Source organism: Entelurus aequoreus, linkage group LG13 (genome assembly GCF_033978785.1).
Source record: "Entelurus aequoreus isolate RoL-2023_Sb linkage group LG13, RoL_Eaeq_v1.1, whole genome shotgun sequence".
Taxonomy (NCBI): domain Eukaryota; kingdom Metazoa; phylum Chordata; class Actinopteri; order Syngnathiformes; family Syngnathidae; genus Entelurus; species Entelurus aequoreus.
The window spans coordinates 4,390,226-4,405,272 of NC_084743.1; the positions used below are offsets into that span (position 1 = coordinate 4,390,226).

Sequence of the window (15,047 nt, forward strand, 5' to 3'; positions counted from 1 at the left end):
TTGTACTTGTTTATGTCATTGCCTGAAATAAATAAATGAAAGAGTATTACAGGGTTACTCTGCCGAGCTCTAGACAGCACCGACACTCAACAACAACACATCATTTGCAGACTAGAATTACTGGTTTGCAAAAAATATTTTTAACCCAAATAGGTGAAAGGACATAATTTCCCACGGCACACCAGACTGTATCTCACGGCACACTAGTGGGTTGAAAAACACTGCACTAGAGAATGAAGAGTGCTTGAAACTCCGCATGTCAACATCTCCGTTCGGTGCCACACCAACATAATGCCAAAGCAACCATTTCCACATCAACACTGTATGAAAAAAATTGTCAACAACAGAAGGAGATGACCTACCACATAGTAAAGGACATACACTATTTGATTTCCTATTATGCAGCTCATTTTTCAATGTTTCCCACACATTCATTTATTTGTGGCGGCCCGCCACGAAAGAATTACGTCCGCCACAAATTTATTAAAAATATATATATATATTTTTTTTTTTTTGATTTTTTTTTTTGTCCTGTCCAGCTTCTCAGGCAAATCATATAGTTGATGTAGATGCCCATATAGGCTGTTCAGATTTACTTTACAAAAGAGAAGTGTAGGATACTTCTCTTGTTGCCTTATTTGTATTTGACCACTACTGTTTTCTGTTTATTTGTTACTGACTGTGGCAGGACACCTCTGCCTCTGTTTCACTTTATGTTGCTGGTAAATAATATGCTTGTAGTACTAGGCTAAAGTTAAATTATTTAGTATGCACTAATTAGAGGGGCAGAGCTTTAAGAGATATTTTAGCTTTTATATTTTATAAGATATATTTTTTGTAAGAACCACAATTAATAAATATATTTCAGTGAATAACTTATTGTTCAAATCTGTATATAAATATGTACATAAAGTGTTGTAATTATATTGTAAAATGGATGGATGGATGGATGGATGGATGGATGGATGGATGGATGGATGGATGGATGTTTAAAACAAAACTGTTATTAATTAGTAAGTATACATTTTTTTAGCCTTTTTATAGAAAATAATATCATTGTAGTGAATTATGCAAATTACTCGATAATGGCATGGTGACCACGCCCATAGCCACGCCCCCACCGCCACAGGTATCTTGGCAGTTTATGGGAAACACTGTTTTTATTTGACAGTTGATGCAATATCTTGTGTGACATCATGCACAAAAGTGCACTTTATTTTTTTTTAACTGTTGTAGTGGCGTTCTGTACAACAAGTGCACTTTAATTTAGTGTTGTTTTGATATTTTGATATGTCATCTTAGTCAGTGGTCCCCAACCTTTTTGTAGCTGCGGACCGGTCAACGCTTGAAAACCGGTGGAGGGGGGGGGGTGTATTTAAAAAAAATTTTTTTTTTTTTTTTTTTTTTTTGCATAAATAAATACAATCATGTGTGCTTACGGACTGTATCCCTGCAGCAGACTGTATTGATCTATATTAATATAGAATGTATATATTGTGTTTTTTATGTTGATTTCATAAATTTTTTTTTTTTTTTTTAATTCTTGTGCGGCCCGGTACCAATCGGTCCGCGGCCCGGTGGTTGGGGACCACTGATCTTAGTGACATCATGCACAAAAGTGCACTAATAGCTTGTTTTAAAATGTCTCTGACAATCTTGCACTTTCTGTTTTGGAAATAACACGAATGTTTGTGCCACTGCTTAATAACTGTTTAATTAATACACTTTTGCTTGTGATTTCCCTCTCTGCATGAAAGTTTAAAAGTAGAATATATTAAATATGCAGTATGAAAAAGAATGTTTTAATGTAGACACATAGAATCATCATACTGCTGTGATTACCGTATTTTTCGGACTATAAGTCACAGTTTTTTTCATAGTTTGGCCTGGGGTGCGACTTATACTCAGGAGTGACTTATGTGTGAAATTATTAACACATTACCGTAAAATATCCAATAATATTATTTATCTCATTCACGTAAGAGACTAGACCAGGGGTCGGCAACCCGCGGCTCCGGAGCCGCATGCGGCTCTTTGACCACTCTGATGCGGCTCAGCTGCATACTTGCCTGACCCCCCCGATTTTCCCAGGAGACTTATGGATCTCAGTGCCTCTCCCAGATAACTCCCAGGGCAAATATAATCCTATTTTCACTCTAACTACTAAATTAAGGGCGTGCACTAATTGCACTGCAGTAATTGTCCTCTATGGCATTTACAAACAGCGTGCCAGCCCGGCCACATGTTGAATGTAGCTTTTACTTGCACACGTAGGAGACAGCAAAGCATACTTAGTCATCAGCCACACAGCTTACACTGACGGTAGCCGTATAAAACAACTTTAACACTGTTACGTTACAAATATGCGCCGCACTGTGAACCCACACCAAAAAAGAATGAAAAACACATTTCTGGAGAACATCCACTGTAACACAACATAAACACAACACAACCAATACCCAGAATCCCATGCAGCCCTAACTCTTCCGGTCTAGATTATACACCCCCGCTACCACCAAACCCCCCCCCCACACACACACACACACACACACACACACACACACACACCCCTCCGTGCGTCGGTTGAGCGGAAGAGTTAGTGCTGCATGGGATTCTGGGTATTTGTTGTGTTGTGTTTATGTTGTGTTACAGTGCAGATGTTCTCCAGAAATGTGTTTGTCATTCTTTTTTGGTGTGGGTTCAAAGTGTGGCGCATATTTGTAACGTAACAGTGTTAAAGTTGTTTTATACGGTACGGCTACCGTCAGTGTAAGCTGTGTGGCTGCTGACCTAGTACGCCTTGCTGTCACTTACGTGAGCAAGCTGAAGCTGCATTCTACATGTGGTCGAGCAGGTTGTAGAGGGCGCCAAAAAAAGTGCCATCGCTCCCTAATATTAGGGAGTCTCCCGGAAATAATGAGAGGGTTGGCAAGTATGACGCTATCAAGTGCCATTCATTCAAATCTCGCGGGCCGCACTAACATCACATTTCCATATTGAAGTGTGTGCCGGTGCGTGTGTCTGAGACCCCTGGTTAAAGCAATTAAAGCTTTATATGCTGTGTTTTTCATTTTAAATTTAAATTATTTTTTTTGTGGCTCCCATTATTTTCTTTAATTTGTGAAACTTGCCAAAATGGCTCTTTGAGCGGTAAAGGTTGCCGACCCCTGGACTAGACGTATAAGATTTCATGGGATTTAGCGATTAGGAGTGACAGATTGTTTGGTAAACGTATAGCATGTTGTATATGTTATAGTTATTTGAATGACTCTTACCATAATATGTTACGTTAAAATACCTGGCATATTCTCAGTTGGTTATTTATGCCTCATATAACGTACACTTATTCAGCCTGTTGTTCACTATTCTTTAGACATTTTAAATTGCCTTTCAAATGTCTATTCTTGGTGTTGGCTTTTATCAAATACATTTCCCCAAAAAATGCGACGTATATATGTTTTTTTCCTTCTTTATTATGCATTTTCGGCCGGTGCGACTTATACTCCGGAGCGACTTATACTCCGAAAAATACGGTATATGCATCAAGTGTTCATTCAAGGCTAAGGCAAAATATCCACATTTATATGGTGTATCGTGACATGGCCTAAAAATATCCAGATATTAATAAAAGGCCATATCGCCCAGCCCTAGTTCAGTTACACATTTAACAGTGTTTATTATGGTTGTTGTCATTTTTCTAATTAATTTATAAGTTAGTTAATTGAAAAATAAAATACTGACTAAACTTTGTTTTAGGGTTGTACGGTATACCGGTACTAGTACAGTACTACGATACTAATGAATCATATTTGGTACTATACCGCCTCTAAAAAGTACCGGTCCCTTCCCCCCTTTTTTTTTTTAACGAGCATGACGGCGCGTCGTCACGTCGTGACATTGCTGGTTTTACGAGCAGAGGCCGTTAAAGGGTGAAGGTTTCAGGTGAGAGAGGACGCTAAAGGCACGCCCCCAATATCGTTGTCTGGGTGGAAATCGGGAGAAATTCGTGAGAATGGTTGCCCCGGGAGATTTTCGGGAGAGGCACTGAAATTGGTGACTCTCCCGGGAAAATCGGGAGGGTTGGCAAGCAACGTTCCCTCTAATTTTTCATGTGTGTGAGCCAACGCAAAAAGTCCCTGAGCATTCAGTGGAGCCCACGTGAGCAACATCAGACGTGCACACTGTGGCTACACCAGCAGCACACCTGTCCCAAACCTGACTAAATAACGAGTTCAATCTCCATCCATCCATCCATTTGCTACCGCTTGTCCCTTTCGGGGTCGCGGGGGGTGCTGGAGCCTATCTCAGCTGCATTCGGGCGGAAGGCGGTGTACACCCTGGACAAGTCCCCACCTCATCGCAGGGCCAACACAGATAGACAGACAACATTCCCTTATTATTATAATCAAATGACAGCAGTCATTTCCATGTCTAATATAAGTGTATAGGCCCACTTACAATGACAATAGCAACAAATATTGTTTTTCATGAACTGTGTACTCGTATTGTTTGTCTGGGTGGAGGTCCTGCTTTGGAAATAGTTTGTACCCCTTTCAGACATTGCATTTAGTTCCCATTAAAACATTCACATGTTGCACAATGAGATGTAAGCAGGGGATCATGTGTACATTCCTGCAACTTCCTGTTTGTAAAAAATATATTTTTATTAGTATTTATTTAATATACTAACAGCATTTCATGATTAATATTTATAAATGAAGATTCCTAATAGATGACACTAGAATAAGCACACATTTGATTGGTAAATCATAGTGTAACCACCTGGAATGACACTTTATGTGTGGTGTTGGAGTTGTCCCACTTTTTGTGTGGCTGTAAACGCATCACTGGCTAAGTGCCATATGTGCATGTGTTGGCGCAAGTGAGAAAGAGCGAGCGGCTGCCGTTGATATAACAAAGTTAGTTTTGGTCTGGTTTGTACTGCAGAAAATGACCACTTTTGCTAGATATCATTTTTTTTTACTAATGTTTTGGTGATGTGTTCATGGCCGACAATAAAGAGTTTTGCTCAGTAAAGTGATGGATGGAATTCATGTCCTCAAAGCCGCGTCTCGACAGATATTACGATATTTTAACAACGATGACGAAAACTGTTTTCTCTGTCGTGTCCGTGTGTACAAAATTGTTATGCGCTTATTTTTTTTATTTGATTTTGTGCTTGGCATAGATTTGCCGTGCGCAGAGGACGCTTGAGCGGTGCGCAATAGGGATGGGCGATACCACACTTTTAGGATTCGATACGATACCGATACTTTTTCTTGCATTTTCATCGATACCGATACCGATACCAATAATTTCTTATTGGCAATTTTTTGTCAGTCAAAAATATTATTACTATTGTTATTATTTAAGACAAATCACAAGACAAATACGGACCATTTATACCACATTTATTATGGTCAATATATAATAAAAGTAAAATTAAAATAAATAACATAAATATGAAAAATAAATTAAATATTATATATATTAACTATATATTATATATAATAATTAAATATTAGGGCTTTCCAATTAACAGTCAAATCCGAATTGCAAGAAGCTGCAGTTATTTTTTAAAGTTTGTGATATAATTAGCAATTAATGAAATATGAAATAGGCTAATGTTTTCGAAATGTAAGAAATCATGTTACAGATTAAAACCAAAATCACATTCAATCATATATTCAAGATTTTCTTGGGAAAAAAATACAACTGTAATGCAAAGATGAAGAATCTCCAAATTGTATCTCTTTCTTATCTTGTTTTAAATACTCAAGCAATTTTCAGCTAACAGTAAATTCCCCTGTGTGGAAATTATTTGAATTTAGGATAATCATTTAAACAAAAATATTCAGTAAACATTACTAAAAAAACAAAAAACAATGCCTGTTTTAAGTCAACAATTGGACAACACTGGATATGCCTGGCTGCATCGCTGTCGGCTGGCTGTGTGTGTGTTGCACGTTGACCACGCTCATTCGCTGTCTCCTGTCACGTGACTGGGCCAGCTCTATACTCTGCCAGGCACAGGTGTGTCCCAGCACATAGTAAGTCATCAAAAACATCTGAAAGTGATGCTTGCACCCCCCACACGCCGTTTTTTGGTTTATATCGATACTTTTTTCAGAAAAGTGATGCCAAATGAGTAGCGTGTGAGTATCGATATATCGATACCACAGGATCGATACGCACATCCCTAGTGCGCAATTGCACAGGCGCGTACCTTAGCGGGAACGTTGGTTGGCAAGTATGCTCGGGATCCCCCTGGAAGAGCTGGACAAAGTGGCTGGGGAGAGGGAAGTCTGGGCTTCCCTGCTTAGGCTGCTGCCCCCGCGACCCCACCTCGGCTAAGCGGAAGAAGATGTATGGATGGATGGATCACTAAAATGGTCCTTACAAAACCTGTCTGATAATCCTGGTTTCATATAATTCCTTTTTTTGTTTGACATATCCCTCCACGCTGTGCCAACTGACACCACCACGGCGTGCACAGTACCCACGCAGCACAAGTTGATTGACAATAACTGGTGCAAACGGCGCGGCGACAATAAAAGCCTGCTTGGTGCAGCGATGCGCCGCAGTGGCATCTTCATGCTCGCACGTTTGTTTCCACGCACAACAACAACAACGGACAGTGTGAGGGGGGGGGGAACACACACGGCTGCAAACATTGACGTCCCGTTAAAAAATAAACGACATGATCTCCCTTCTTTTTGACTGCTTCTCTCCATCGGGGAGGCTGCGTGTTATTAACACTCTGCGTGCATCTTTGCATGGCGTGACGATTAAGAGTTCATTTGCATGAGACGCCACGAGAATATGACGTGAAATCGGAGTCCACGTTGATGTTGGCGCGCTTCTTCTTTCAGTCTTACCTTCTTCTTTTAGTCTTACCTTCTTCTCCGTCCGCCTCCCATCGGTAATTAGCTGGCCGTTTAGCGGGTCTGTGAGAGGGTTCGATGCCGGCGATGGCGCACAGTTGAGTGTGCATCTTCGCTTTCCGGTCACGCACACCTGAGCCTTTCTCCACACACCTTCACCTTCACCTCCACGCGTGTCTCGCTCCCACACCTGCTGTGATGGAGTCGTCAGCTGCTCCGCTCGTCTCCGGTTCTGCGCCAACTGCCCTCATTTGACAGCCAAACGTCTCGACTCGTGAACTTATTTTGGCACTTTAGGGAGTCATAACTGTCACTTCCGAGTCATAATAGTCACTTCCGGCAACAGGTGCGCCAAGCTAGGCTAACAATTTGGGACGTTTTCGCGATTTGCTTTTAATATTACTAGAAGTTGTAGGTAGTATCTATATACAGTACTTATCATTAAAGTCTTATAAAAGACGTATTTCAGACTCTCACTTTAGAACAGTTACTGTTAAAGACGAACTAAGCTAACGCGGAACCGACTTCCGGTCCCACTTTGTCGTCAAAACTAGTGATCGATACAATATTAAACAATAGATTAAAAAAAAAGTCAAAAGACTTAATGTACTGAAGAAAAAAGCGGACAACGAAATACAAAATGTACACAAAATTAATTTTTAAAAAAAAAGACTTATTTTTCAGACTGTCACTTTAGAACAGTTACTGTAAAGACGAGCTAAGCTAACACGGAATCAACTTCCGGTCGTATGAGAGGGCGTGGCTTTGTCGTCAAAACTAGTGATCGATACTGGAATATTAAACAATAGATACAAATTTAAGAGAACTAAAAAGGTAACAGACTTAATTTAATGATGAAAAAGGCTGAACATGTAATACAAAATGTAGACAAAATTAATACAAATTAATACCAAAAAAATTAATTAAGCTAACACGAAATCAACTTCCGGTCGGATGAGAGGGCGTGGCTTTGTCGTCAAAACTATTGATCGACACTGGAATATTAAACAATAGATACAAATTTAAGAGAGAAAAAAAAAGGTAAAAAGACTGAATGTAATGATGAAAAAAGCTGAAAATGTAATACAAAATTAGTACAAAATTAATTTAAAAAAATTTAATTTGTAAAAAAAAAAAAAAAAAACATTATATAGGAAAAAATTGTGTCAGCGGACCAATACTGAACTATCAATATCGCTGATACCAACTGTTGCGCTCTAATATCGATTCTCAAATATTTTAGTCCAGGACTTGGGAGGTTTTCACCATTTGCAGAACACTAAGCTTTCTCTTGGCTTTCATATTATTAAAAGTTGTAATTTATATATGGTAAATATCTCTGAAGTGTGACAAAAAAGACGTATTTCAGACTGTCACTTTAGAACAGTTACTGTTAAAGACGAACTAAGCTAACGCGGAACCGACTTCCGGTCCCACTTTGTCGTCAAAACTAGTGATCGATACAATATTAAAAAATAGATTTAAAAAAGTCAAAAGACTTAATGTACTGAGGAAAAAAGCTGACAACGAAATACAAAATGTACACAAAATTAATTTAAAAAAAAAATACTTATTTTTCAGACTGTCACTTTAGAACAGTTACTGTAAATACGAGCTAAGCTAACACGGAATCAACTTCCGGTCGTATGAGAGGGCGTGGCTTTGTCGTCAAAACTAGTGATCGATACTGGAATATAACAATAGATACAAATTTAAGAGAAATAAAAAGGTAAAAAGACTTAATTTAATGATGAAAAAGGCTGAATATGTAATACAAAATGTATACAAAATTAATACAAATAATACAAATTAATACCAAAAAAATTAATTAAGCTAACACGAAATCAACTTCCGGTCGGATGAGAGGGCGCGGCTTTGTCGTCAAAACTATTGATCGATACTGGAATATTAAACAATACATACAAATTTAAGAGAAAAAAAAGGTAAAAAAGACTGAAGGTAATGAAGCTGAAAATGTAATACAAAATGTATACAAAAAAATGTAATTTGTAAAAAAAAAAAAAAAAAAACATTATGTAAGGAAATTATGTGTCAGCGGACCAATACTGAACCATCAATATCGCTGATACCAGATCTTTGCGCTCTAATAAAGATTCTCAAATCAAAATATCGATACTTTTAATACTTTAGTCCAGGGCTTGTATTTTTCAGACAGTCAGTTTAGAACATTTACTGTAAAGACGAGCTAAGCTAACTCGGAATCAACTTCCGGTCGCATGAGAGGGCGTGGCTTTGTCGTCAAAACTAGTGATCGATACTGGAATATTAAACAATAGATACAAATTTAAGAGAACTAAAAAGGTAAAAAAAGACTTAATTTAATGATGAAAAAAGCTGAATATGTAATACAAAATGTATACAAATAATACAAATTAATACCAAAAAAATTAATTAAGCTAACACGAAATCAACTTCCGGTCGGATGAGAGGGCGTGGCTTTGTCGTCAAAACTATTGATCGATACTGGAATATTAAACAATAGATACAAATTTAAGAGAGAAAAAAAAAGGTAAAAAGACTGAATGTAATGATGAAAAAAGCTGAAAATGTAATACAAAATTAGTACAAAATGAATTTTAAAAAATTTAATTTGTAAAAAAAAAAAAAAAAAACATTATATAGGAAAAAATTGTGTCAGTGGACCAATACTGAACTATCAATATCGCTGATACCAACTCTTGCGCTCTAATATCGATTCTCAAATATTTTAGTCCAGGACTTGGGAGGTTTTCACCATTTGCAGAACACTAAGCTTTCTCTTGGCTTTCATATTATTAAAAGTTGTAATTTATATTTAGTAAATATCTCTGAAGTGTGACAAAAAAGACGTATTTCAGACTGTCACTTTAGAACAGTTACTGTTAAAGACGAACTAAGCTAACGCGGAACCGACTTCCGGTCCCACTTTGTCGTCAAAACTAGTGATCGATACAATATTAAAAAATAGATTTGAAAAAAGTCAAAAGACTTAATGTACTGAGGAAAAAAGCGGACAACGAAATACAAAATGTACACAAAATTAATTTTTTTAAAAATACATATTTTTCAGACTGTCACTATAGAACAGTTACTGTAAAGACGAGCTAAGCTAACACGGAATCAACTTCCGGTCGTATGAGAGGGCGTGGCTTTGTCGTCAAAACTAGTGATCGATACTGGAATATAACAATAGATACAAATTTAAGAGAAATAAAAAGGTAAAAGACTTAATTTAATGATGAAAAAGGCTGAACATGTAATACAAAATGTATACAAAATTAATACAAATAATACAAATTAATACCAAAAAAATTAATTAAGCTAACACGAAATCAACTTCCGGTCGGATGAGAGGGCGCGGCTTTGTCGTCAAAACTAGTGATCGATACTGGAATATTAAACAATACATACAAATTTAAGAGAAATAAAAAGGTAAAAAGACTGAATGTAATGATGAAAAAAGATGAAAATGTAATACAAAATGTATACAAAAAAATGTAATTTGTAAAAAAAAAAAAAAAAAAACATTATGTAAGGAAATTATGTGTCAGCGGACCAATACTGAACCATCAATATCGCTGATACCAGATCTTTGCGCTCTAATAAAGTTTCTCAAATCAAAATATCGATACTTTTAATACTTTAGTCCAGGGCTTGGGAGGTTTTCACCATTTGCAGAACACTACGCTTTCTCTTGGCTGTCATATTATTAAAATGTGTCATTTATATATAGTAAATATCTCTGAAGTCTCACAAAAAAGACGTATTTTTCAGACAGTCACTTTAGAACAGTTACTGTAAAGACGAGCTAAGCTAACACTGAATCAACTTCCGGTCGCATGAGAGGGCGTGGCTTTGTCGTCAAAACTAGAGATCGATACTGGAATAGTAAACAATAGATACAAATTTAAGAGAACTAAAAAGGTAAAAAGACTTAATTTAATGATGAAAAAAGCTGAATGTGTAATACAAAATGTATATAAAATTAATTCAAATACTACAAATTAATACAAATGTATACAAAAAAAATTAATTTGTAAAAAAAATAATAACATTATATAAGAAAAATTTGAATACTGAACTATCAATATCGCTGATACCAGATATTTGCGCTATCCCTCAGTAAGAAATGTCGCTTTTGACTGTCCTAAACCTCGCTGGAAGTCGCTCGGTGACGTCATCGCCTCATTTGCATAATCACTTATCACAATATCAATCAATCAATGTTTATTTATATAGCCCTAAATCACAAGTGTCTCAAAGGGCTGCAAAAGCCACGACAACATTCTCGGTTCAGAGCCCACATAAGGGCAAGGAAAAACTCACAACCCAGTGGGATGTCAATATGAATGACTATGAGAAACCTTGGAGAGGACCGCAGATTTTTTAATGTGTTAAACAATACACATGTTTTAATGATTTATGGAATATTTTTTTAATTTAAAGAATAATTTGATAAATATTTAAGGAATTATTTCCTAAAAAAAATTATTTACAGTATAATTTTTTTAAATGATTAAGTAATCATTGAAAAAACATTTAAAGAATAATTTTTTTGAAAAAATATTTAAAGAGCATTTTTTTCAATAAATTATTTAAAGAATCATTTTCAATGATTTAAAGAATCATTTTTTAAAAACAATTTAAAGAGTTATTGTTTTAATTATTTAAAAAATATTTTTTCAAAAATGATTTAAAGAATATATATATATATATATATATATATATATATATATATAGATATCTATATCTATATATATATATATCTATAGATATATATATATATATATATATATATATATATATATATATAGATATATATATATATATATATATTTATATATATCTATAGATATATATAGATATAGATATAGATATCTATATATATATATATATTTATTTATTTTTATTATTATTATTTTGTATTATTATTATTTTTTTAATAATTTAAGGAATCATTATAAAAATACATATTTAAAGAGTAATTAAAAAAGTTATATATTTAAATAGTAGTAATTAGTAATAGTAATTTTTCAATAACTGATTTAAGAATTTTTTTATGATATAAAGAATTATTTTTAAATGATTTAAAGAATTAAAAAAATAATTTAAAAAAATAATTTAAAAAAATAATTTTAAAAATAATTTTAAAAATTATTTTAAAAATTATTTTAAAAATTATTTAAAAAATTATTTAAAAAAATTTTTTTAAATCATAAAAAAAATTATAAAAAAAATATTTTAAAAATTATTTAAAGGGTATTTTTTTTATATTAAAAGACTTGTTTAAAAAATGGATTCAAAAAATAAATTTTTAAACAATTTAAAGAATCTTTTTTTTAAGTCATGCAATCAGAAGGAGATTTAGGGTTAGGGCTAGGGCTAGGGTTAGGGTTAGGGTTAGGGTTAGGGTTAGGGTTAGAGGGTTAGGGTTAGGGTTAGGGTTAGGGTTAGGTTTAGGGTTGGGGTTAGGGTTAGGGTTAGGTTTGGGTTAGGTTTAGGGTTGGGGTTAGGGTTAGCGGTTAGGGTTAGGGTTAGGGTTAGGGTTAGGCTTAGGGTTAGGGTTAGGGTTAGGGTTGGGGCTAGAGGGTTCGGTTTGGGGTTAGGGTTTGGGTTAGGGTTAGGATAATTGGAGATATAAATATTTGTATTATATCCAACAAACTGATTTGTCTTTATTACGGAACTCTTTTGTGCAATTTATGACTTTGTCCACCTGCACTAATGATGGACAGAACAGATCAATATAGTGTTTCAGGTGTAAAGTATGCTTAACCTGCTGAGGGACACGACACCATCCAAACACTGGTACAATCCAGACATGATGCGTGTGCAACTTTCATTTGTTTTAGTTTAGCAGCCATGCATGATGTGACATTCTTTTAACAGCAACACAAACATGCAAAGATGAAATATGTAACAACCTCTATGATAAATATTCAACCAATAATTATTCTACAATAAATATTCAACCAATAAGTCCTCAATGATAAATATTCAACCAATAATTCCTCTATGATAAATATTCAACCAAAAATTCCTCTATGATAAATATTCAATTCCTATATGATAAATAATCAACCAATAATTCTATGATAAATATTCAACCAATAATTCCTCTATAATAAATAATCAACAAATAATTCCTCTATAATAAATATTCAACCAATAATTCCTCTATGATAAATATTCAATTCCTCTAGGATAAATATTCAACCAATATTTATATGATAAATATTCAACCAATAATTATATGATAAATAATTAACCAATAATTATATGATAAATATTCAACCAATAATTCCTCTATGATGAATAATCAACCAATAATTCCTCTATAATAAATATTCAACCAATAAATCCTCTATAATAAATAATCAACCAATATTTAATCTATAATAAATATTCAACCAATAATTCCTCTATGATAAATATTCAACCAATAATTCCTCGATAACAAATAATCAACCAATAATTTCTCTATGATAAATATTCAACCAATAATTCCTCTATGATAAATAATCAACCAATAATTCCTCTATAATAAATAATCAACCAATAATTCCTCTATAATAAATATTCAACCAATAAATCCTCTATAATAAATAATCAACCAATATTTAATCTATAATAAATATTCAACCAATAATTCCTCTATGATAAATATTCAACCAATAATTCCTCGATAACAAATAATCAACCAATAATTTCTCTATGATAAATATTCAACCAATAATTCCTCTATGATAAATAATCAACCAATAATTCCTCTGTAATAAATATTCAACCAATAAATTCTCTATAATAAATAATCAACCAATATTTAATCTATAATAAATATTCAACCAATAATTCCTCTATAATAAATAATCAACCAATAATTCCTCTGTAATAAATATTCAACCAATAAATTCTCTATAATAAATAATCAACCAATATTTAATCTATAATAAATATTCAACCAATAATTCCTCTATGATAAATATTCAACCAATAATTCCTCTATGGTAAATAATCAACCAATAATTCCTCTATAATAAATAATCAACCCATATTTAATCTATAATAAATATTCAACCAATAATTCCTCTATAATAAATAATTAACCCATATTTAATCTATAATAAATATTCAACCAATAAGTCCTCTATAATAAATAATCAAACAATAATTTCTGTATAATAAATAATCAAACAATAATTCCTCTATGATAAATATTCAAACAATAATTTATCTATAATAAATAGTCAACCAATAATTCCTCTATAATAAATATTCAACCAATAATTCCTCTATGATAAATATTCAATTCCTCTATGATAAATATCCAACCAATAATTATATAATAAATATTCAACCAATAATTCCTCTACGATAAATATTCAACCAATAATTCCTCTATGATAAATATTAAATTCCTCTATGATAAATATTCAACCAATAATTACATGATAAATATTCAACCAATAATTCCTCTATAATAAATGTTTAACCAATAATTATATGATAAATAATCAACCAATAATTCCACTATGATAAATATTAAATTCCTCTATAATAAGTATTCAACAAATATCACATGATAAATATTCAACCAATAATTCCCCTATAGTAAATAGTCAACCAATAATTCCTCTAAGATAAATATAAAAATCTTCTGTAATAAATCTTCATACCTTTGCTGTGTGTGGACTTGCAGAACAACAACATCCTCCATGCGTCCATCATGGCATCGTTCTTTGCTGTGTGCTTGATCTACTTTTTCGCTATGGCAACAAATGAACCCCCCCACCCCCCACCCCCCCACTCTTCCTCCTCCTCCTTTCGCTCGCCCATTCTCTCTTCCCACCCTGCTCCAATGAGGAGACTCCATCGGCGTCACAGAGGCCACCCAACCTCTCTCCATCTCTCCCACTGCCTGCAGCCCTCACACCTACCTCCATGATACCATCTGGAGATGGATACTGAGAGAGAGAGGGAGAGAGAGAGAGAGAGAGAGAGAGAGAGGGAGAGAGAGAGGCAATATGGGATAGAGGGGATTTTACAGCTTGGCCATGACAAGGCTTGGATTAATTTGCCGGCCAAATGCATTTGAGATTAGTGGACCATTAAAAGAGCATAGACATCCACATGGACACAAACACAGCAGCAGGCTGGAGGAAG

General features: G+C 34.2%; 2 protein-coding genes across 2 annotated transcripts in view; one reads left to right on the top strand and one right to left on the bottom strand.

Annotated features, from left to right (window-relative positions):
* Window positions 1–7,428, bottom strand: part of grm5b (glutamate receptor, metabotropic 5b) — a 164,455-nt gene extending 157,027 nt beyond the window's left edge. The window contains exon 1 of the mRNA XM_062067265.1: window positions 6,898–7,428. The gene's annotated coding sequence lies outside the window, so the exon portion shown is untranslated. The remainder of the gene's footprint in view (window positions 1–6,897) is intronic.
* Window positions 1–15,047, top strand: part of naalad2 (N-acetylated alpha-linked acidic dipeptidase 2) — a 182,560-nt gene that overhangs the window by 2,259 nt on the left and 165,254 nt on the right. The gene's annotated exons all lie outside the window — the stretch shown is intronic.